Genomic DNA, 15723 nt, shown 5'->3' with positions numbered 1-15723 from the left:
GACTAGAGACGATGCAATATCGAATTGTGTGAAAGCAAAGAAGTAAGAAGTGTGCAAGCTCGAGAAGCCAATTGAGGAAACCATCAATGTAGAAAATGAATACATATAGAAAATATTAATCCAACTAGTGGAACCAATTTTTAAGGTCGGATTTCTATTTAAGTGTGTAATTTTGGTTGTAATTTTCTTTGTATCGGTTCTCGTAGCAAGGAATTTTTGAATCATGTACTCAGGTGTATCAAGATGTTGTTCAATAAAAAAAGTAGTAAAGTTTATTTTGGTGGCTGAACATTAAATGAATTTGAAAAAATCCACTAAATTTAGGAGATCGGCAGGTCCGACCAACACATAATGGAGTAAAACTTCTCCCAGTATGATTTACTCGGCGGTTTACTTCTCTATTTTTTAGAGGATCGGCTAAAGATGCTCTAAGCGACGTTTCAGCACACTAACTCAGTAGTTATCTTTGCTTGTGATGTTCTAGAAACATGCATAATTTCAAGATCCAACTGATATGCATTTCAGAGGTATGTAAGTTTCATACCTCTAAAGTAGTTATGTGCTTGAACATGAATATGTGCGTGTTCACAGAACTCCACCGTTTATGATATTCTAGAATTATGCCAAATTTTAAGTTCCAACTCATATTCATTTCAGAGACATGTAAATTCTATACCTCCTAAATAATTTTGAGCTTCAACCAAAAACTTTACTTATTTATAGAACACTCCATTGCTACAACATAGTTGTAACTTCTGAGGTTTTATTTGAAAACGTGCAAACATGTTTTATAAGTGCTATTCACTGTTTTTTGATGGATGTTTTCTCAGTTATACATGTGTCCATGTCTTGCCTATCTGAGTCTCTGTTGCCCTTGAAGCGGTCATCTATGTTGTCTTAGCGTAAAGGTCAATCTAATAATGTAGTATAAGAAGGCTGTCAATTTAGTTTGTTCCTGAAACTAATCACGTTTCTACTTGGTACATAGCTAGTTTTGTGTGGCACGATAGAACTATATATTAAAAAGAAATGAAAACAATACTAAACATATAGTTTGGCCAAAAAGTTACAAAAGGCATGCATTGGCAAGACCTGCCACTCGAATTTAGTGATTTGTTTGCACTACTTACCACTTAAATACTAAATCAATGTACTCTTCATTTCTTGCATCTGCGAAACTGAATGCACTGTAGCTATGCTTGTTCAAGTGTTATGAATCGTTTCAAGTATCGAAAGACAAGAAAAATTATTTATCGATAGGGTTTTTTATATCTGTGCCCCTGGTTCCTTAGCTCTACTCATTCATCCACACGCTCTTAAATTTTGCTCAGTTTTGCTCACTCCCTTGCCCGAAACCCTCAGAAGAGGTCACAACGGACGTCGCCGTCGGGTCAGTGCTTTGACTGTTAACTATGACGAGTGGGGCCGCGTTGGGCGGTGTAGCTGTTTGACCATTGGGTTGTGGTTTCGTTGGGCCGTCCCTTGCATTAAACGCCTGCGCAAGCCGCCACGACAGAAGCCTGCTATGCATGCACCCAGCAAGCCTGCCTGCATGTGTCGATGCGCGCCGCCATGATGCGCCGACCCGCCTGCATGCGCTGATGCGTGCCGTCACGATGCACTTACCGAGCCGCTTTTGTGCACGTCAGCCATCACGGATGCAGCGACGGTCGCTGCCGCTGGTTCCTCTCTTCTCGCACGCTTGTCTCCTCGATTTAGAGCATCGTTTTTTACGATCAGTTGCAGCCTTTGTGGCTGCATGCACTAGCTAGCTGGCTACATATTTGTGGCTTGTGTAAAAAAGAAGGGTTACTAACAAAGCGAGCTCTATAAGAAAACAATCAACAAACATGTAGTTAGGGCCAACAAGCCCATAGCATGATCACATAGTTGAAACTAGGAAGAACTTCATAATAGAATAGATAGAAAGCTTAATAATAGAACTTGATAAAAGGCCAACAAGCCCATAGCATCTCCAACATAGTTCAATTACAACTTAACATAACATAGACTCAAAAAAAATAGATAGAGGGTTTAGAACCCTAGACGCCGCCTTCACCACCTCGCTCCTCCTCCGGGCGCCCTTCACAGCTCCTCCGGGGTGTTGTCGATGGGGTATGGAAGAGTGTGCATGCGCGACGCGGTGGGGAAGATGTTGGTGTACTCCGTGAACATGTTGTGGGTGGTGAAAGCGATGAACTCGCAGCCACACCAAAACACCTGGCCGAGGAGGTAGAAGGCACCAAATGTGTTGGTGAAGTGGGCAAGGAGAGCAACTGCCACCCCGTTATGGATGACTCCTCGACATGGAACATCCTTGGAGATCCCCGCAGGAGGTGGTGATAGCCGGACGTGAGGAAGAACTAGGTGAAGTTCCTTGCGGTCCTCCACCTTGATATCGCCCACACACGTAGTGTGCGCTCAACGTACATGCCAGGAGGGTAGAGCCTCTCCAGAACGGTTGGTGGAAAGTGGTAGGTTGGTCCGGTGTACTGCATAGCTGAGGATGTGCTAGAAGAAGGAGAAGTGGTGGAAGAGCAAGAAGGGCAGATGGCAGAGAGTATGGGAGATGGATGAGGGATGGCAGAGGCAGAAGGTGGCTTAAATAGCCGTAGTGCTACGTGTTATTTGGCCGAGGCAATAACAGGGTTAAATTTGAAGTAGCCCATTTTCAAGCCCACCACAGCATCGGGAGTGCACACGCGTGGGAAACGGTGGTTTGAGAAAGAAGAAGAAAAAGAAGCTAATTGCATGCATGGGAATCCGTGGTCATATATATTATATGAACAAACAAAGAAAACATTTGAATAGTTTGTGGCCATTTTGCATGATAAAATTAAATTTGGCCCTTAAAATTTGGTCATTTTGCATTTGTATAGAACAAAAAGAACTAAATTTTGATACACAATGTCAATTGATTCCAAATGATGCAAAAAAAATACAGAGCCAACACGTTCACAAAAAACAGAGCAAATGATGCAAAAAAATGACGCAATTCGACGGCCCAACCAGAGCTTGGTTTCCTTTTGGGCCCAATAACAATGTTTTTTTCACGGAGTCAGTGGTGGGCGAGACCAAGAGGATCGCCTCTCACGCATCACCCCACGATCCAACGATGCGGAGCCGTCCTTGTGATCTAACGGTGTGGAGCCTGCATGCAGCCAGCCCACCTAATTCATTCTAGAAGACCAAATCTAAGGGATGTCGCTTGGCGCGAGGGTATGATCGGACGGCTGACATTGGGAGCTAGGGTTAGGTGAAACCCCGCGGGGTTTTGAGGGATTTTGAGCTGGTCAACGAGGTTTCGAAGGCTTTGACTGAGCATAACTAATTTAAAAAAATCTAAAAAAATATGAAACCTTCGCCGTTCATCGTTTTATAAGACAAACTAACGAGGAAAAATACTAAACTTGGTCTATGGCAATTTCATGAAAAAACCCTAGCTGGCATGATCGAGGTCAAATGAGCACCATTAATTTAAAAAATATCAAAAAATATAAAACCTGCGCACAATGTTGTCTTATGTGACATGTTACCAACAAAAAGTCATATACTTGGCTATGGTCATTTTCATGAGAAAACCTTCACACATATGAGCTATCATGTACATGATTTCATAGAGTTCAAGGAGAGGAGGTAGGGTTACCTTCTGGTTTTTTTTAAATTAAAAAATCAAAAAAATCACCAAAGCTTTATTTCAAAGTGAATAAGAAGGATCTAAAGTTAGTTTTCCATTTTCATATTTCAAACGTGTTTTAATAGTTTTTATATTGAAGCATATGTTTTCAAAAGAAAATGTAAAAATATGAAGATTAATTCAAAAAATAGCGAGACTTCGAATCTACACTATGAAAAGTGAATATGTGTTAATAAAAAACATTTGACTCATTTAGAGTATGTCGAGAAAAACTTGATTACAAATGGGCTGTTTACCCTAGCCTGGGAGCTCATTTTGAGCACATTTCTCAAATGCAAATTTATTTGACTTCCTTTAAATCACTTCAAATTTTGTACACATGATTTCCTACACAAACATAGATAGTTTGCCAAGGTTTTACTTGTTTTTGCATTTTCTTAAATTTATACTGTCCATGTTTGCCAAGGTTTACATGATCTCATTTGGAGCATGCATTTGATTTCCTACACAACATGTGTGATCATTGCAGCACCTAAAATCATAGTTCACAACATCTAAACATAACTAATCATAGATTCAGGACAGACAAATATACCACATGCAAATTTAAAGACAGGCAAATATAGATAGCAACCAGATTACTAGCATCAACATAGCCAACCATAACCAAATTCATGAAAACTAAATTGAGTTCAACAAACCATAATCAACGAGATTCAGTTCAACAAACCAAAAGTAACCCAACAGATAAACTTAAATATTCGGTTCACAGCACCACATCATTGATCACATCACGCCGGAGTCAGGGCCTTCGCGAGGGCGGCATGCTGCCCCCTGATCATGTAGTCCTCCCCGCAAATCGCTACATCCTTCGCATGAGACAGAAGGTGATCGAAGCAGCCATCCCTTGGCTTTGGCTTGATGGTGAAGTAGGGACTAGACTTGCTTGCTCCCCCGCATGCGCCCATCCGTGCTCCCGCATACGTGGCGTGATTTGATTGAAACAAAATAAGACCTGGCCCCACCCCCTTAAAATCAGGGGGGAGATGATTAGATTAGAAAGAAAAAAGATAAAAAGACAGCCGTAGGATGGAGCGGGAGCACGGATGGGAGCATGGGGAGGGAGCAGGCAAGCCAGATCCGAGAAGTAGGGGTTGTGCCACTTCTTGGTCTTGCAGTTGGAGAAGGAAGCAACTCCCTTGGCCTTGATCTTCACCACCTCCTTGGCTGTGAAGGATGCCACATCGCCCTTGGACACTTCATCTTCAGAATCATACTGCACACATGAATGAGTTACACTAATACATTATAGATTCATGGATACACTATGTCAAAGGAACTAAATGAACAATATAAATTTCAAGTAGGCTTACCTCATATTCTTCATCATCACTTTCCTCTGGATCATGCGGGTCGTACTGGGCCAGCTTCCTCTTTCTACCCCCCCCCAACCACCATCCTCCTGAACATACAATTACATCCATCACTAGTAAATACGGAAGCCAATTGAAAATTTAGATATGCACACATGACACATTGATCATAGGGCTAATATACTACCAATATACTATGATCATTGTTTTGCATTTTCCATTATCATGCACACAAATTGAACAACAGAGCTAATATAACTACATATTGTGGACAAATTTATATACTAATGAATCAAGGGTTACTTTTGATTATGACATTCAAATTTAGATTGTGATTCATACGGTAGGATTGTGATTCTAAACATAACTAACTTCTTAATCAATGGATTCCATTTCGGCATATGATATTCAAAACCCCAATCTGAGTAGCATTCAAAAACAAATCTGATAGGGACCCAATCTAAGGCAACGAATCTGAGTAGCATTAAAAACCCCAATGTTTGAGCACTAAAAACAAATCTAATAAGCATGCATCTGTTCACAACATCTAGCATTTTTGCAATGAATTTATCCAAATCTAAAAACCCCAATCATTGTAGCACCTAACATCATAGTTCACAACATCTAGCATTTTTGCAACTAATTTATCCAACAAATCCTAGTACAAAAACCCCCATCCCCCAACCCATACAAAAAACCTCGGCCCATCCGTCAAACCAATTACTCTAACCATCTGAACTACCGTATGAATCACAATCTAACCAATGCAACTAGGGAGAAACTAACTCTACAAGCTAAGCAACTGCAAATACCTGCTGCTTCACGGCAGGTGACGCATCGGGGCACTAGTAGAAAAAGGGCCATTTGTCCCGGTTCATAAGGCACATCTGTCCCGGTTGGGGAACCGAGACTAAAGGGTCGTTACTAATGCCCTAGGCCTTTAGTCTCGGTTCTTATACTAACCGGGACAGATGGCCTCCACGTGGCCGCTCGGCGAGCCCAGGCACGAGGACCTTTGGTCCCGGTTGGTAGGACCAACCGGGACCAATAAGCTTCCACGCATCAGCATTTCACGGGCTGTTTTTTTAAAGGAGGTGGTTTAGGGGTTTTGGGGGTTAATTTAGGTTGGTATAGGTAGCTAATAGAGATATGTGTCCTCTCTTATCTCCGTGCTACTACTACTGCTATGCCTAAACATGACTTAAATTGAAGTGAGGCAACATGTGGTGCATGTCGAAAGTAATTCAAATCCTAACTTGATCAAGTTTGGATTGTACTACTTTCGACATGCACCACATGCATGTTGCCTTCACTTCAATCCAATCCATGTTCATTTCACCCGCTGATATATACTAACTCTTCAGGCTCGCATCATGCATCATCATATATAATAACAAGTCTACTAATCATCATCATACAACTTTTACTCGTTATTAATAACAAGTCATACGATCATCATCCTCATAGTCATCGAGCCAACCCTACTTAATTTTTCTTAGCACATGATCATCAATATTACCTAGGACCTAAATACCCTCTTAAAGGTAAAATAGCATAAAACAATATAGATCCTGACTCTCCATTATGGAGAATGGAGATCATCCTGTCTCCAATTCTTGCGCTTTGCTTCCTTTTGCTTCCAAGAACCTACTTACGGCTGTCCATACATTTTTTCCATCCTTTGATTCGCATGTCTCCATTCCTTTTAGAAATCTGGTATGGACAGTTGAGATTCGTAGGATGACCTGGCTGTATGTTCAAAACATTAATGCTACCTTTCTGATACATCAAATGAGGCACACAATTCTCTAGGATTATCTGTTGAAAAACATAGTAACAACTTCATAGTTAGCAATGTTGTATTAGTTTTAGAAGTATGCAAAAGATGCATGGATGTCGTAATAGTAAAAAATCTTACCAGGGTATCTCCATGGTAGTTATTGTAGTTCAACACATGCACTAGTGGCACGTATTGACCATAATGTTGAGGAGTGTGATTGTAGATATTGTAATTCTCAGTGTCAGTACAAAATTCGACCAGATGATTTTTCTCCTTGTAAGTTAATTCGGAGCCATCGGTGTAGTGGGTTTTGTCTACCATCTCCCGCACATTCTTTGAAGAATGAAAATAAGCTGTCAATAAAAATAAGCTGTCAACTATTTTGATATAAACTATGTTTGAGAAACTCAGATAGTAGTAGAATTGGAGGCGTATCAACAAGGACCCAAATGTCCATATTGTCTTGCTTGATTTCAGGATCACCAAGATCCATGGTGACAAGCATACCCTCATCAAAATGATATATCTTGCAAAGTGCTTTCCATTTTTTGCAACCAAAATGCGTTACGCTCTCAGAATTGTACAGCTTTACTTCAAAATCCACATCATGATGAGTCCTTAGGTGAATTTTCTTTGTTTCGAAACTTTCATGGTCTTCAAAAACCCATCCTCTTCAAGACATAGCGCCTTGCATGGCATGGGATAAGCTACTCTAATTGCAAAAGATGAAAATTACATGTTTAAATAGTTGTACTCATGCTTAATTACGAAAAAACACTTGTCGTCATTGCGTACCATTTCAACATCGAAGGTCTCCTCGAGCTTAATGCTGAAGCGCCGATCATCGTCCAGGTGAGGCCTGTCGCACAGACCTCGATCGTCGTGGCACCAGCTGCACTCCCCCAGGAGACATTCGTCGTCTAATGACGACATCTCCTACGTTCATCATTCAAAGATTAAACTTGTACAATTAAATATATGTACTACAAAAACTAAATTAGATCATTAGTATTCATCATGGGTTGACTATCGGTCTGTCGAGTCTTTTCTTGAAAACTCTCAGCTCACGTGGTGTATATATTTGACTCTCGGCGATGGTCGCTCCTCACTTCATCCCCGAGTGCATTACACCAAAATGTCTAGCACAAGGGAACGAAGGAGAAGCGACCCCCACGACAACAGTCAGGATTCTTCGTCCTCTCATATATATGGTGGAACTCTCCCTCGCAGATTCCTCTCTGACATTTGCGACCGTCGGTGATGGTCGTTACTCCTTCTTCCCCTAGTGCATAACAAAGGTCTAGCACCCGGAGAAGAAGGAGAAACGACCCCCACGACAACAGTCGGGCTTCTTCGTCCTCCCATATATGGTGGAGACTCGACAGACTTAAAGTCAACCCGAAATATCGTTTAATTATCTTTCTAAAAAAGGATTTGGCTGGTCTCACCTCGAGGTCGGAGGGGGTCGGTGACGGGGACGACGGCGGGGATGATGGAGGGGGGCTCCTAGATTTCTGCGAAAACAAAAACCCTATAAGCTATCAACTAATCATATGCATACGCCTTGCATAGTGCTCTCCAATTTTAGCATTCAAAGTAGGAGTAGTTTTCCAATTTGAGCATTCAATAAGCAAAATCAAATCGCAAAATAAAGTAGTATTCAAATTATGATGCATTCAATTATAAGAAAAATTACATCATCTCTTGTGTCCGTACATCATCGAATATTATCACTAATACACCTCGAATAATATCATACATATAACATCGCTAGTACAGCTAGAACCGTAGCCCCCGACGGGTATCGGCACGGGCGGTGGACATCACAGGATCGCTCCAGTGAGATCCCTGGAGAACCTGCCAGATATTGTCGAACCTGCCCTCCAACGCAACCATGTAGTGACGGACGTGCTCGTCCTCCTCGCTGACACGGTGACGTACCACCTTCGCGGTGTCTGGAAGCCTCGGCACCATCACTGGACCACGTGACCGCCACCAAACAAGGATCGGGTCAACGACGGGCTGGCTCCTCACCAACCTACGCCCCCAGGAAGGTAGCACATCCCAAAACCATCCCGACGGAGCCCAGTCCCGGACATGGCCCCTCTGATCAAGTCGGGCTCCTCCGCCGAGTCAACGACGAGGATGCGGGATAGGCATCGTCGACGTCGATGCGGGAATAATTGCTTTAACTAAAAAAATAAACTAATTCTATTAATTTTGTTGCTAAAAATAAACTACTCCGGTAGTAAAATAAACTAGTTTTATTAAATCAAGTAGTTCAACTACTAAGCACTTACTATAAATAGAATAAAGTAGTACCATGGTAATGGCACACTGTACCGTGGTGCGCCATTTCTAGTTTTGGAAAAAAATTGTTAGTAATGGCGCACCGTGTGTGCGGTGCGCCATTACTGGTTAAAACTATTAATGGCGCACTGTGCGCTGGTGCGCCATTAATAGTTTTGGTAAAAAAATAAAAAAAGTTCTAGTAATGGTGCACCGTGTGTGTGTGTTGCGCCATTAGTAATGAGGACACTAATGGTGCACCTGTACATGGTGTGCCATTAATGTCCATATTGGCTATAGCCCTTTTCCTAGTAGTGCAAATCATTTCTGTAGTTCCAGACTGCCCACAATAAAGCACAAACTCCTACGCGAATATGTCTCGTTGTTCCAAATAATGTGTTGATAGACCTCGGTGGAGTAATATTAAATGCAATATGGAATGTCCGACATAGGACTTTGGCAAATGGGCAATCAAGAAAAAGATGTTTGATAGTTTCATCCCGATCATAGAAACTACACCTACTAGGTCCTCTCCAACTACGCATTGCCAAATTGTCCTTGGTTAATATTACTTGTTTATGGACAAACACTACAAGGATTCCGTTCTATTGCAACAAAATTTATTGCCACAGATCTCTTTCGTTGCAATAAAATGCTATATTACCACAAAATTCTAGTTCGTGGTAATAGGATCTACATATTGCCATAGTTTCGTTTCATCATGCTAGGTACTCACTTTGTTGCAATAGAAGCCATGTATTGCCACAAGCTGCATTAGCGTTGCAATATGGTAGTGATATTGCGACAGTTGTGTCCCGTTGCGTGAATTGATCATTTTGTTGCAATAAAGACTAGGTATTGCAACAAAGTGAATCTTCGTGGTAATATTTAGACATATAATGCAACAATTTTGATATGTTGCGCTAGCCATAGATACTGTTGCAAAATACACAGCTTCTTATTGCAACAAAATATGTATTGGTTGTAATAGGGCGATTTTTTGCCTCACTTTCGTTGTGTTGCAATACTATTACATATTGCGACAACTTGTGCATCCATGGTAATACGTACAATATATTGCAACCATCCTCTAGTGTTGTGGAAAAAGGAACAGGATATTGCAACGATATTCTCTACAATGCCCCTGATTTTTTTCACTTATTTATTATACTATTTCTCAGGATCCGATTAAAGGGGCGTACTAGTTCATAGAGGTATTAACACATTTGGTACCACAAATTGCACCTACGTTGTATTTTAGTCAGATATCTTGCAAAGTGGACATCGGTGGTACCACAACTTGAAGGTACGTGCGCTTGCTCGCGGACGCCCTTCACTTTAGGGTTTCTTGCACCGCCAGGGTCTCCTCCACTCGCCCTACTAACCTCCTCCGATAGCAAGGTCATCCTCGGCACTGGAAAGACAACAAGCTCACTGCCCTTCTCACCAAGGTGAGTCATGAGCACTGGGCAGCAAATTCTCACTTTCTCTTACTTCCTAATTTTTCTGTATCTTTCTTGATGTGATTGTATGTATTTATGTGCTATTAATAAAAATGTATAGCATCCAAAATTCTCTCACCCTACAACACGCTTCTCTACATAGTTTAGCTATCCGATTTGTCATGGATTACTTCCTGCACAATGTCGTATTATTAGACAGGATGGGTCGCGCTATTTGTCACCCTGAGTGAAGAATGCTTATTCCTCACCCCACCGATAGAGCGCACCATCCAGAGCCAGCCCGTCCATGGGCTTCCAGCGACATGATTTTGGATAACCACCACCGTAAGAAAAGATGCGAGAAAGCTAAAGAAAACTTCCTTCGCCCATTCTGACCAGCCAGGCACCAAAGTAAAAAAGCTGCGAGTCTAAAGTAAGAAAATATTGTGTGCGCCCATTCGAGCCAGCCCACATTTTCCTTTTTTTTGGCTAGAAGCCAGCCCACATTTTATAACCCCAAAAGCAAAATTACTCTTGTAACTTTCTTATTACACACTGTAACATAGATATAGGGCTGACGTCTGACATAAGTAACATATTTAAGGCATGATAAATTGCAGCAATCTATCGAAATCAACCTTGTGAGACTGCAACGTAAGACTTGCCCCAACATAAGAACTATCAGAATGACCAGTGAGACCAAAATTATGCCACATAAATAAACATGTTTTTGTCAGAAATAATTGACGAGAGAAAATGTAATTTCAAAAGAAAGATCAAAGGCTTACAAGTTAGTATACTCCTAAAAATTGTATGCTTGCCTGCCAAAATCAGTACAATCTAGGCTTTTTCTGTACCAATATACGCACCGCCTTTCAAAAGACTAAACAATGTCTGGATCACGTCAACTTTTCACTCTGTGCACACCCGCGTTACCCGAAGGGGACTACAGAAGTATGTCTAACAAAACTCGAGTAAGTATCAAGTCAAATACATTGGGGAAAAACGAGATGCAATTCCACTGAACTATACACATATCAGCCAGGATTCAGCCTGCATTTCACCTCATGAGATCAGCTTGTGTATCGCCTCATGTACAGTTCAGAAGAGATTAGTTCCTTATGAATTTCTATATTTGTCAGGCGAACAAAGCCATACATTTCTCATTTCAATGGTGAGTAATTTTCTTTTAGTACCTACAATGGCAGAAAGTATTCCGTAAGTATCCCAAGTATATATAACAAAATGAGTACACGAGGAGAGAAGTGTATAATCAAAGGGAGCACATAACAAATGAGAATCATCTTCTTCATGCTGTTTTCCGCATATGGAGTTCATGAGCAGGAATACAAAACGGGCTGATTTTCACTGAACTTGTGTAGAATCACGTATTTTGAAATGGCAATAAGACATGGGCCACTACTTGAAACTGTAATCAATATTCTTCAGACACCACACTGAGTCCTTCAGCAACCATATAGAGTTCAAACAGACAGAATATTACCTATCTATTTCAGGGATTGCCTATTTTCTTCAGCAAACCATACAGAGTTGAAACAAACAGAATATTACCTATCTAGTTCAGGGATTGCCTATCTTCTATCTAGTTCAATCATGCGATTTCCTTAACTGTACTGCCGACTCTTGGTAACATAAATAGTTAGTAGTGATCCGTGATGAAAAACAGACAATGTCAATGGTTAACCAATTAATAAACCCCTTCACAGTTCAAAGACCATGTTCCCTTAGGACGAAATAGAGAATAGGAAATTCATTCAAAACCAATTCTGCAATACTAATACGTGATGGAGAACAGCTATTGTCAATGTGTCAACAATTAAATAAATTCACATGTGTTTTTCACCCAGAGAATCCAAGACAGGAGCAACAAGTCAAGCAGCATGCACCAAGGGAGTAATTAGATTAGGATTGAGAAATATTAGTTACTTATCCGGGAAGCTGTCCACCTTTTGATGGCTTTTCCGTTCAAATAAAGATGGCTCTTGCTAGCCACTGTGTTTTCACCCTCACGCTATATCTCAAATCTTCTCATTTTCAGTGGACTTCAACTAGACAAAAGCGATCTTTCATAGAATTATTGCATACAAGTAAATTTTGATGTCCTAAGCAGAGAAATACACAGGTAGGCGGTCACTTATCACAGGTCGAAGTTATTTTTTTTTTTGGAATCAAGAGTATGTTTTGATTCAGTTCACCAGCAGCAAGTATGAGATTATTAGTCAACTATACTTGCAACTAAAGTGGCTCCTAATTTGCAATTCTAACTATTGATCAACTACAACACGTGAGCACATGCACAGCTGTATTTGAGTTCCTTGCAGATTGCAAAAGGAAACATAGACAAGCAAATATAACTGGGCCTTTATTTACATTGATTATTAAAGAACCAATACCTGTGCACTATAGAGAAATCAAACTGGAACCTGGTCGCAGCATCAATGATTTGGGCTCTAAACAAATTTGGCAGACAACAAGTGGAATTGTAATTGCCCAGGTAAAGGCTAAACATGCTGCACCGCCGCTCTTCCTCAGTCATCAATAATTCCTGGTTGTGCTCCTGCCTGCCAATAGCTAGTAGTGATCAACAAGCCAAGAGAAGCAAATCAGCAAGCTTAAACATGTTTGATCATATCCAAGACAACAAATACAAAACAAATGTAGCGTGTATCAAATATGAGTATATGACATTTGATATTTAGACTCAGTTAAGTACAAGAGGGGTGCATCGCAATGCAGAAAGCATCAAGTTAGTTCTCTTTGTCAGCATTGTTAAACGATCAAAATAAATAACAAGATATTCATCGACTAATGGTGAATTGATAAGTATATATGCTGATGTTTCTTACCCTGAGTAAAACATGATTATGGCTGTGGGAGAACCTACAGGCGTACTGTCCTCCAGCAAACCTTGACGGAGTGCCATTTTCTCGCAGTGCATACATCACCTAAATTTAACAACTAATGCTAAAGAACATAGCATATCTTTATGCTACTGACCTCCACAAATGTGTGGTTCTACATACCAATAAAACCGCAAGCAAGGGAAAATTAGTCTACTACTTCAAGATTTCAGCAGCAAATAGGTAAGCAATCGGGAGCATTTTTTCGATAAAACCGTATGGCTCTTCACAAACACAGCAAAATCTAAATTTGCTGCACTTGCAATGAAAAATACAGAGGGAAACAGGGGGAATAATCATACTTTTGTTGTTGTGGAGGTAGTAGGTCGCACGGGAGGCAGGAAAGCCAGTCCCGGGCAGGCCAGCAGGATGGTGGAAGAGCCGGAGCAGAGCCAGTTGGCACCGGAGTTGAGATGTCGGGCGGTCCAGCCACGCGCCCACGGGCAGGATCGACCAGCCGAGATCCACAAAGGAAGAAGGCGTCGAGCGGCGGGTGGCGGCCGGAGCCAGTTCAGAGGGAGAGGGGAGCGCTAGGGTGGCGCCGGTGCGGGCTGCTTCGTCGCGCCGTCATGATGTGGTTGCTGGATGCGGCCAGCGCTCGGGTCGGGCGGCGGCGGAACAGGGGATCAGGTACGAGTTGAGGTATGGAACCTGTCCATAAAGGACTAGTATTTTAAATTTTCTTTTGAGGATTTGGGGTAGTTTTTTTAAGCTTACGTAACTCCTGAAATTACAAGAAGAGGATTTCGTCATAATACAGGACTTTCATGGGAAATAAGAACTTGATGATGTAAACAAAGAAGCTGTTTCAGTTTCATCGACTAGTATTTGACAAATAAGTGTGTTCATGGTGCAATCAGACCAATATACATTAGATTTGCACACCAAGAGATTCAGTAACAGTATTCTGTTCATCCAATCTGAATCACCATTAGTTTGAGGGCTACAATAGCTTTTTTTATCTCTTACCAGCTCAGTGCAAATACTGTATCCCAACATATGTGGAATGAATTTTTCAAATAAAAGTTTGGTTGCTACGAACATATTCATTTTGAGATTTCAGATGAAAGGCAGCTTCGACGGCGTCTTCGCACTTCCTCAATAACGCTTCCTCGACCGGCCAGCGAAGACGGCGTCTTGCCGGTTTCCCGATCCGCCACTAGAGACGACATGACAGTGCGTCCTCGACCCGCTAGCGGTAACTGCGTCTTGCCGGTCTCCCGATCCGTCGCCGGAGACAGCATGACGACACTTGCTTGACCCGCTTGCGGCGACGGCGCCTTGCCAGTTTCCCGACCCGCCACCGGAGACGGCATTACGACGCTTCCTCGACCTGTTAGCGGAGACGGCATCTTGGCGGTTCCTCGATGCGCCAGCGGAGAGGGCAAGACGGTGCTTCCTCGACCCGCCAGCGGCGACAGCCTCCGCATCCTCTGATTCTTCCGTCGATGAGGAATCGGTCAAAACGTGTGGGTTCTTCGTCGATCTGGCCGTCGTCGATCCACCATCGGAGAGGCCTTGTTGGAGCTTCCACGATCCGGATCCATTTTTTGACATGTCCGCCTCGACATTTCGTCAAACACGTAGCAAGTCGGCCGGTGCGCCCAACGAGTGCTGCCTATGCTCGGTCGCCGCTGCTCCCGCCCCGCAGCTCCGCCCTGCTACTCGCCCGGCAGCAGCAGCTCGGTTGAGAGAAGCCGCCCGCGCCCGCCTCTGCGATGCTCTCAGTCCGCGCTGAAGCTCGTGCCCGCTCGTCGTGCTCTTGCTCGCGCGGCCACTCCTCCTGCTCCAGCTCGTGCCCGCCAGTGCTTGCGCTACCTAGTCCGGCTTTGGGTGTCAGGGTTATGTCCTGCTGCCCGGAGCTCCGAGCTCGCCTCACCGTGCCGCCGAGCCCAGCTGCCATGCTCGTCGGCGCCCCGAGCGCAAGTAGCCGAGCGCGAGGCGTCGCCCCACGCGCACAGCTGCGACACGCACGCCCGATCTCGCGCCCGATCTTGGGTGTGTGTGGCATGTGTTTGTATCGGTTGCTTCGATGTATGTGATGGTTGCTTTATAATATAAAGTGGGGGAACTCTTTTTAGTTCGTTAATTGGCTTCCTCAAATGGCGATGACTATACAAATATCGACGACGAGAACGTTACAGGAGAGGGTGCCGGATCGCCCCTCCATAATTCTCGAATTTGGTGGGTTTTTATTTTTTAACCACGATATAACTTTTACAAACAAATTTTAGTATTTCCTCCGTCTCAAAATAGATTTACAAACTAGAACATTCCCTCA

This window comes from Triticum aestivum, chromosome 7A, assembly GCF_018294505.1.
Source record: "Triticum aestivum cultivar Chinese Spring chromosome 7A, IWGSC CS RefSeq v2.1, whole genome shotgun sequence".
In the NCBI taxonomy this organism is placed as follows: domain Eukaryota; kingdom Viridiplantae; phylum Streptophyta; class Magnoliopsida; order Poales; family Poaceae; genus Triticum; species Triticum aestivum.
The sequence above is the reverse complement of the archived record's forward strand: the minus strand, read 5'-3'. Positions refer to the sequence as shown.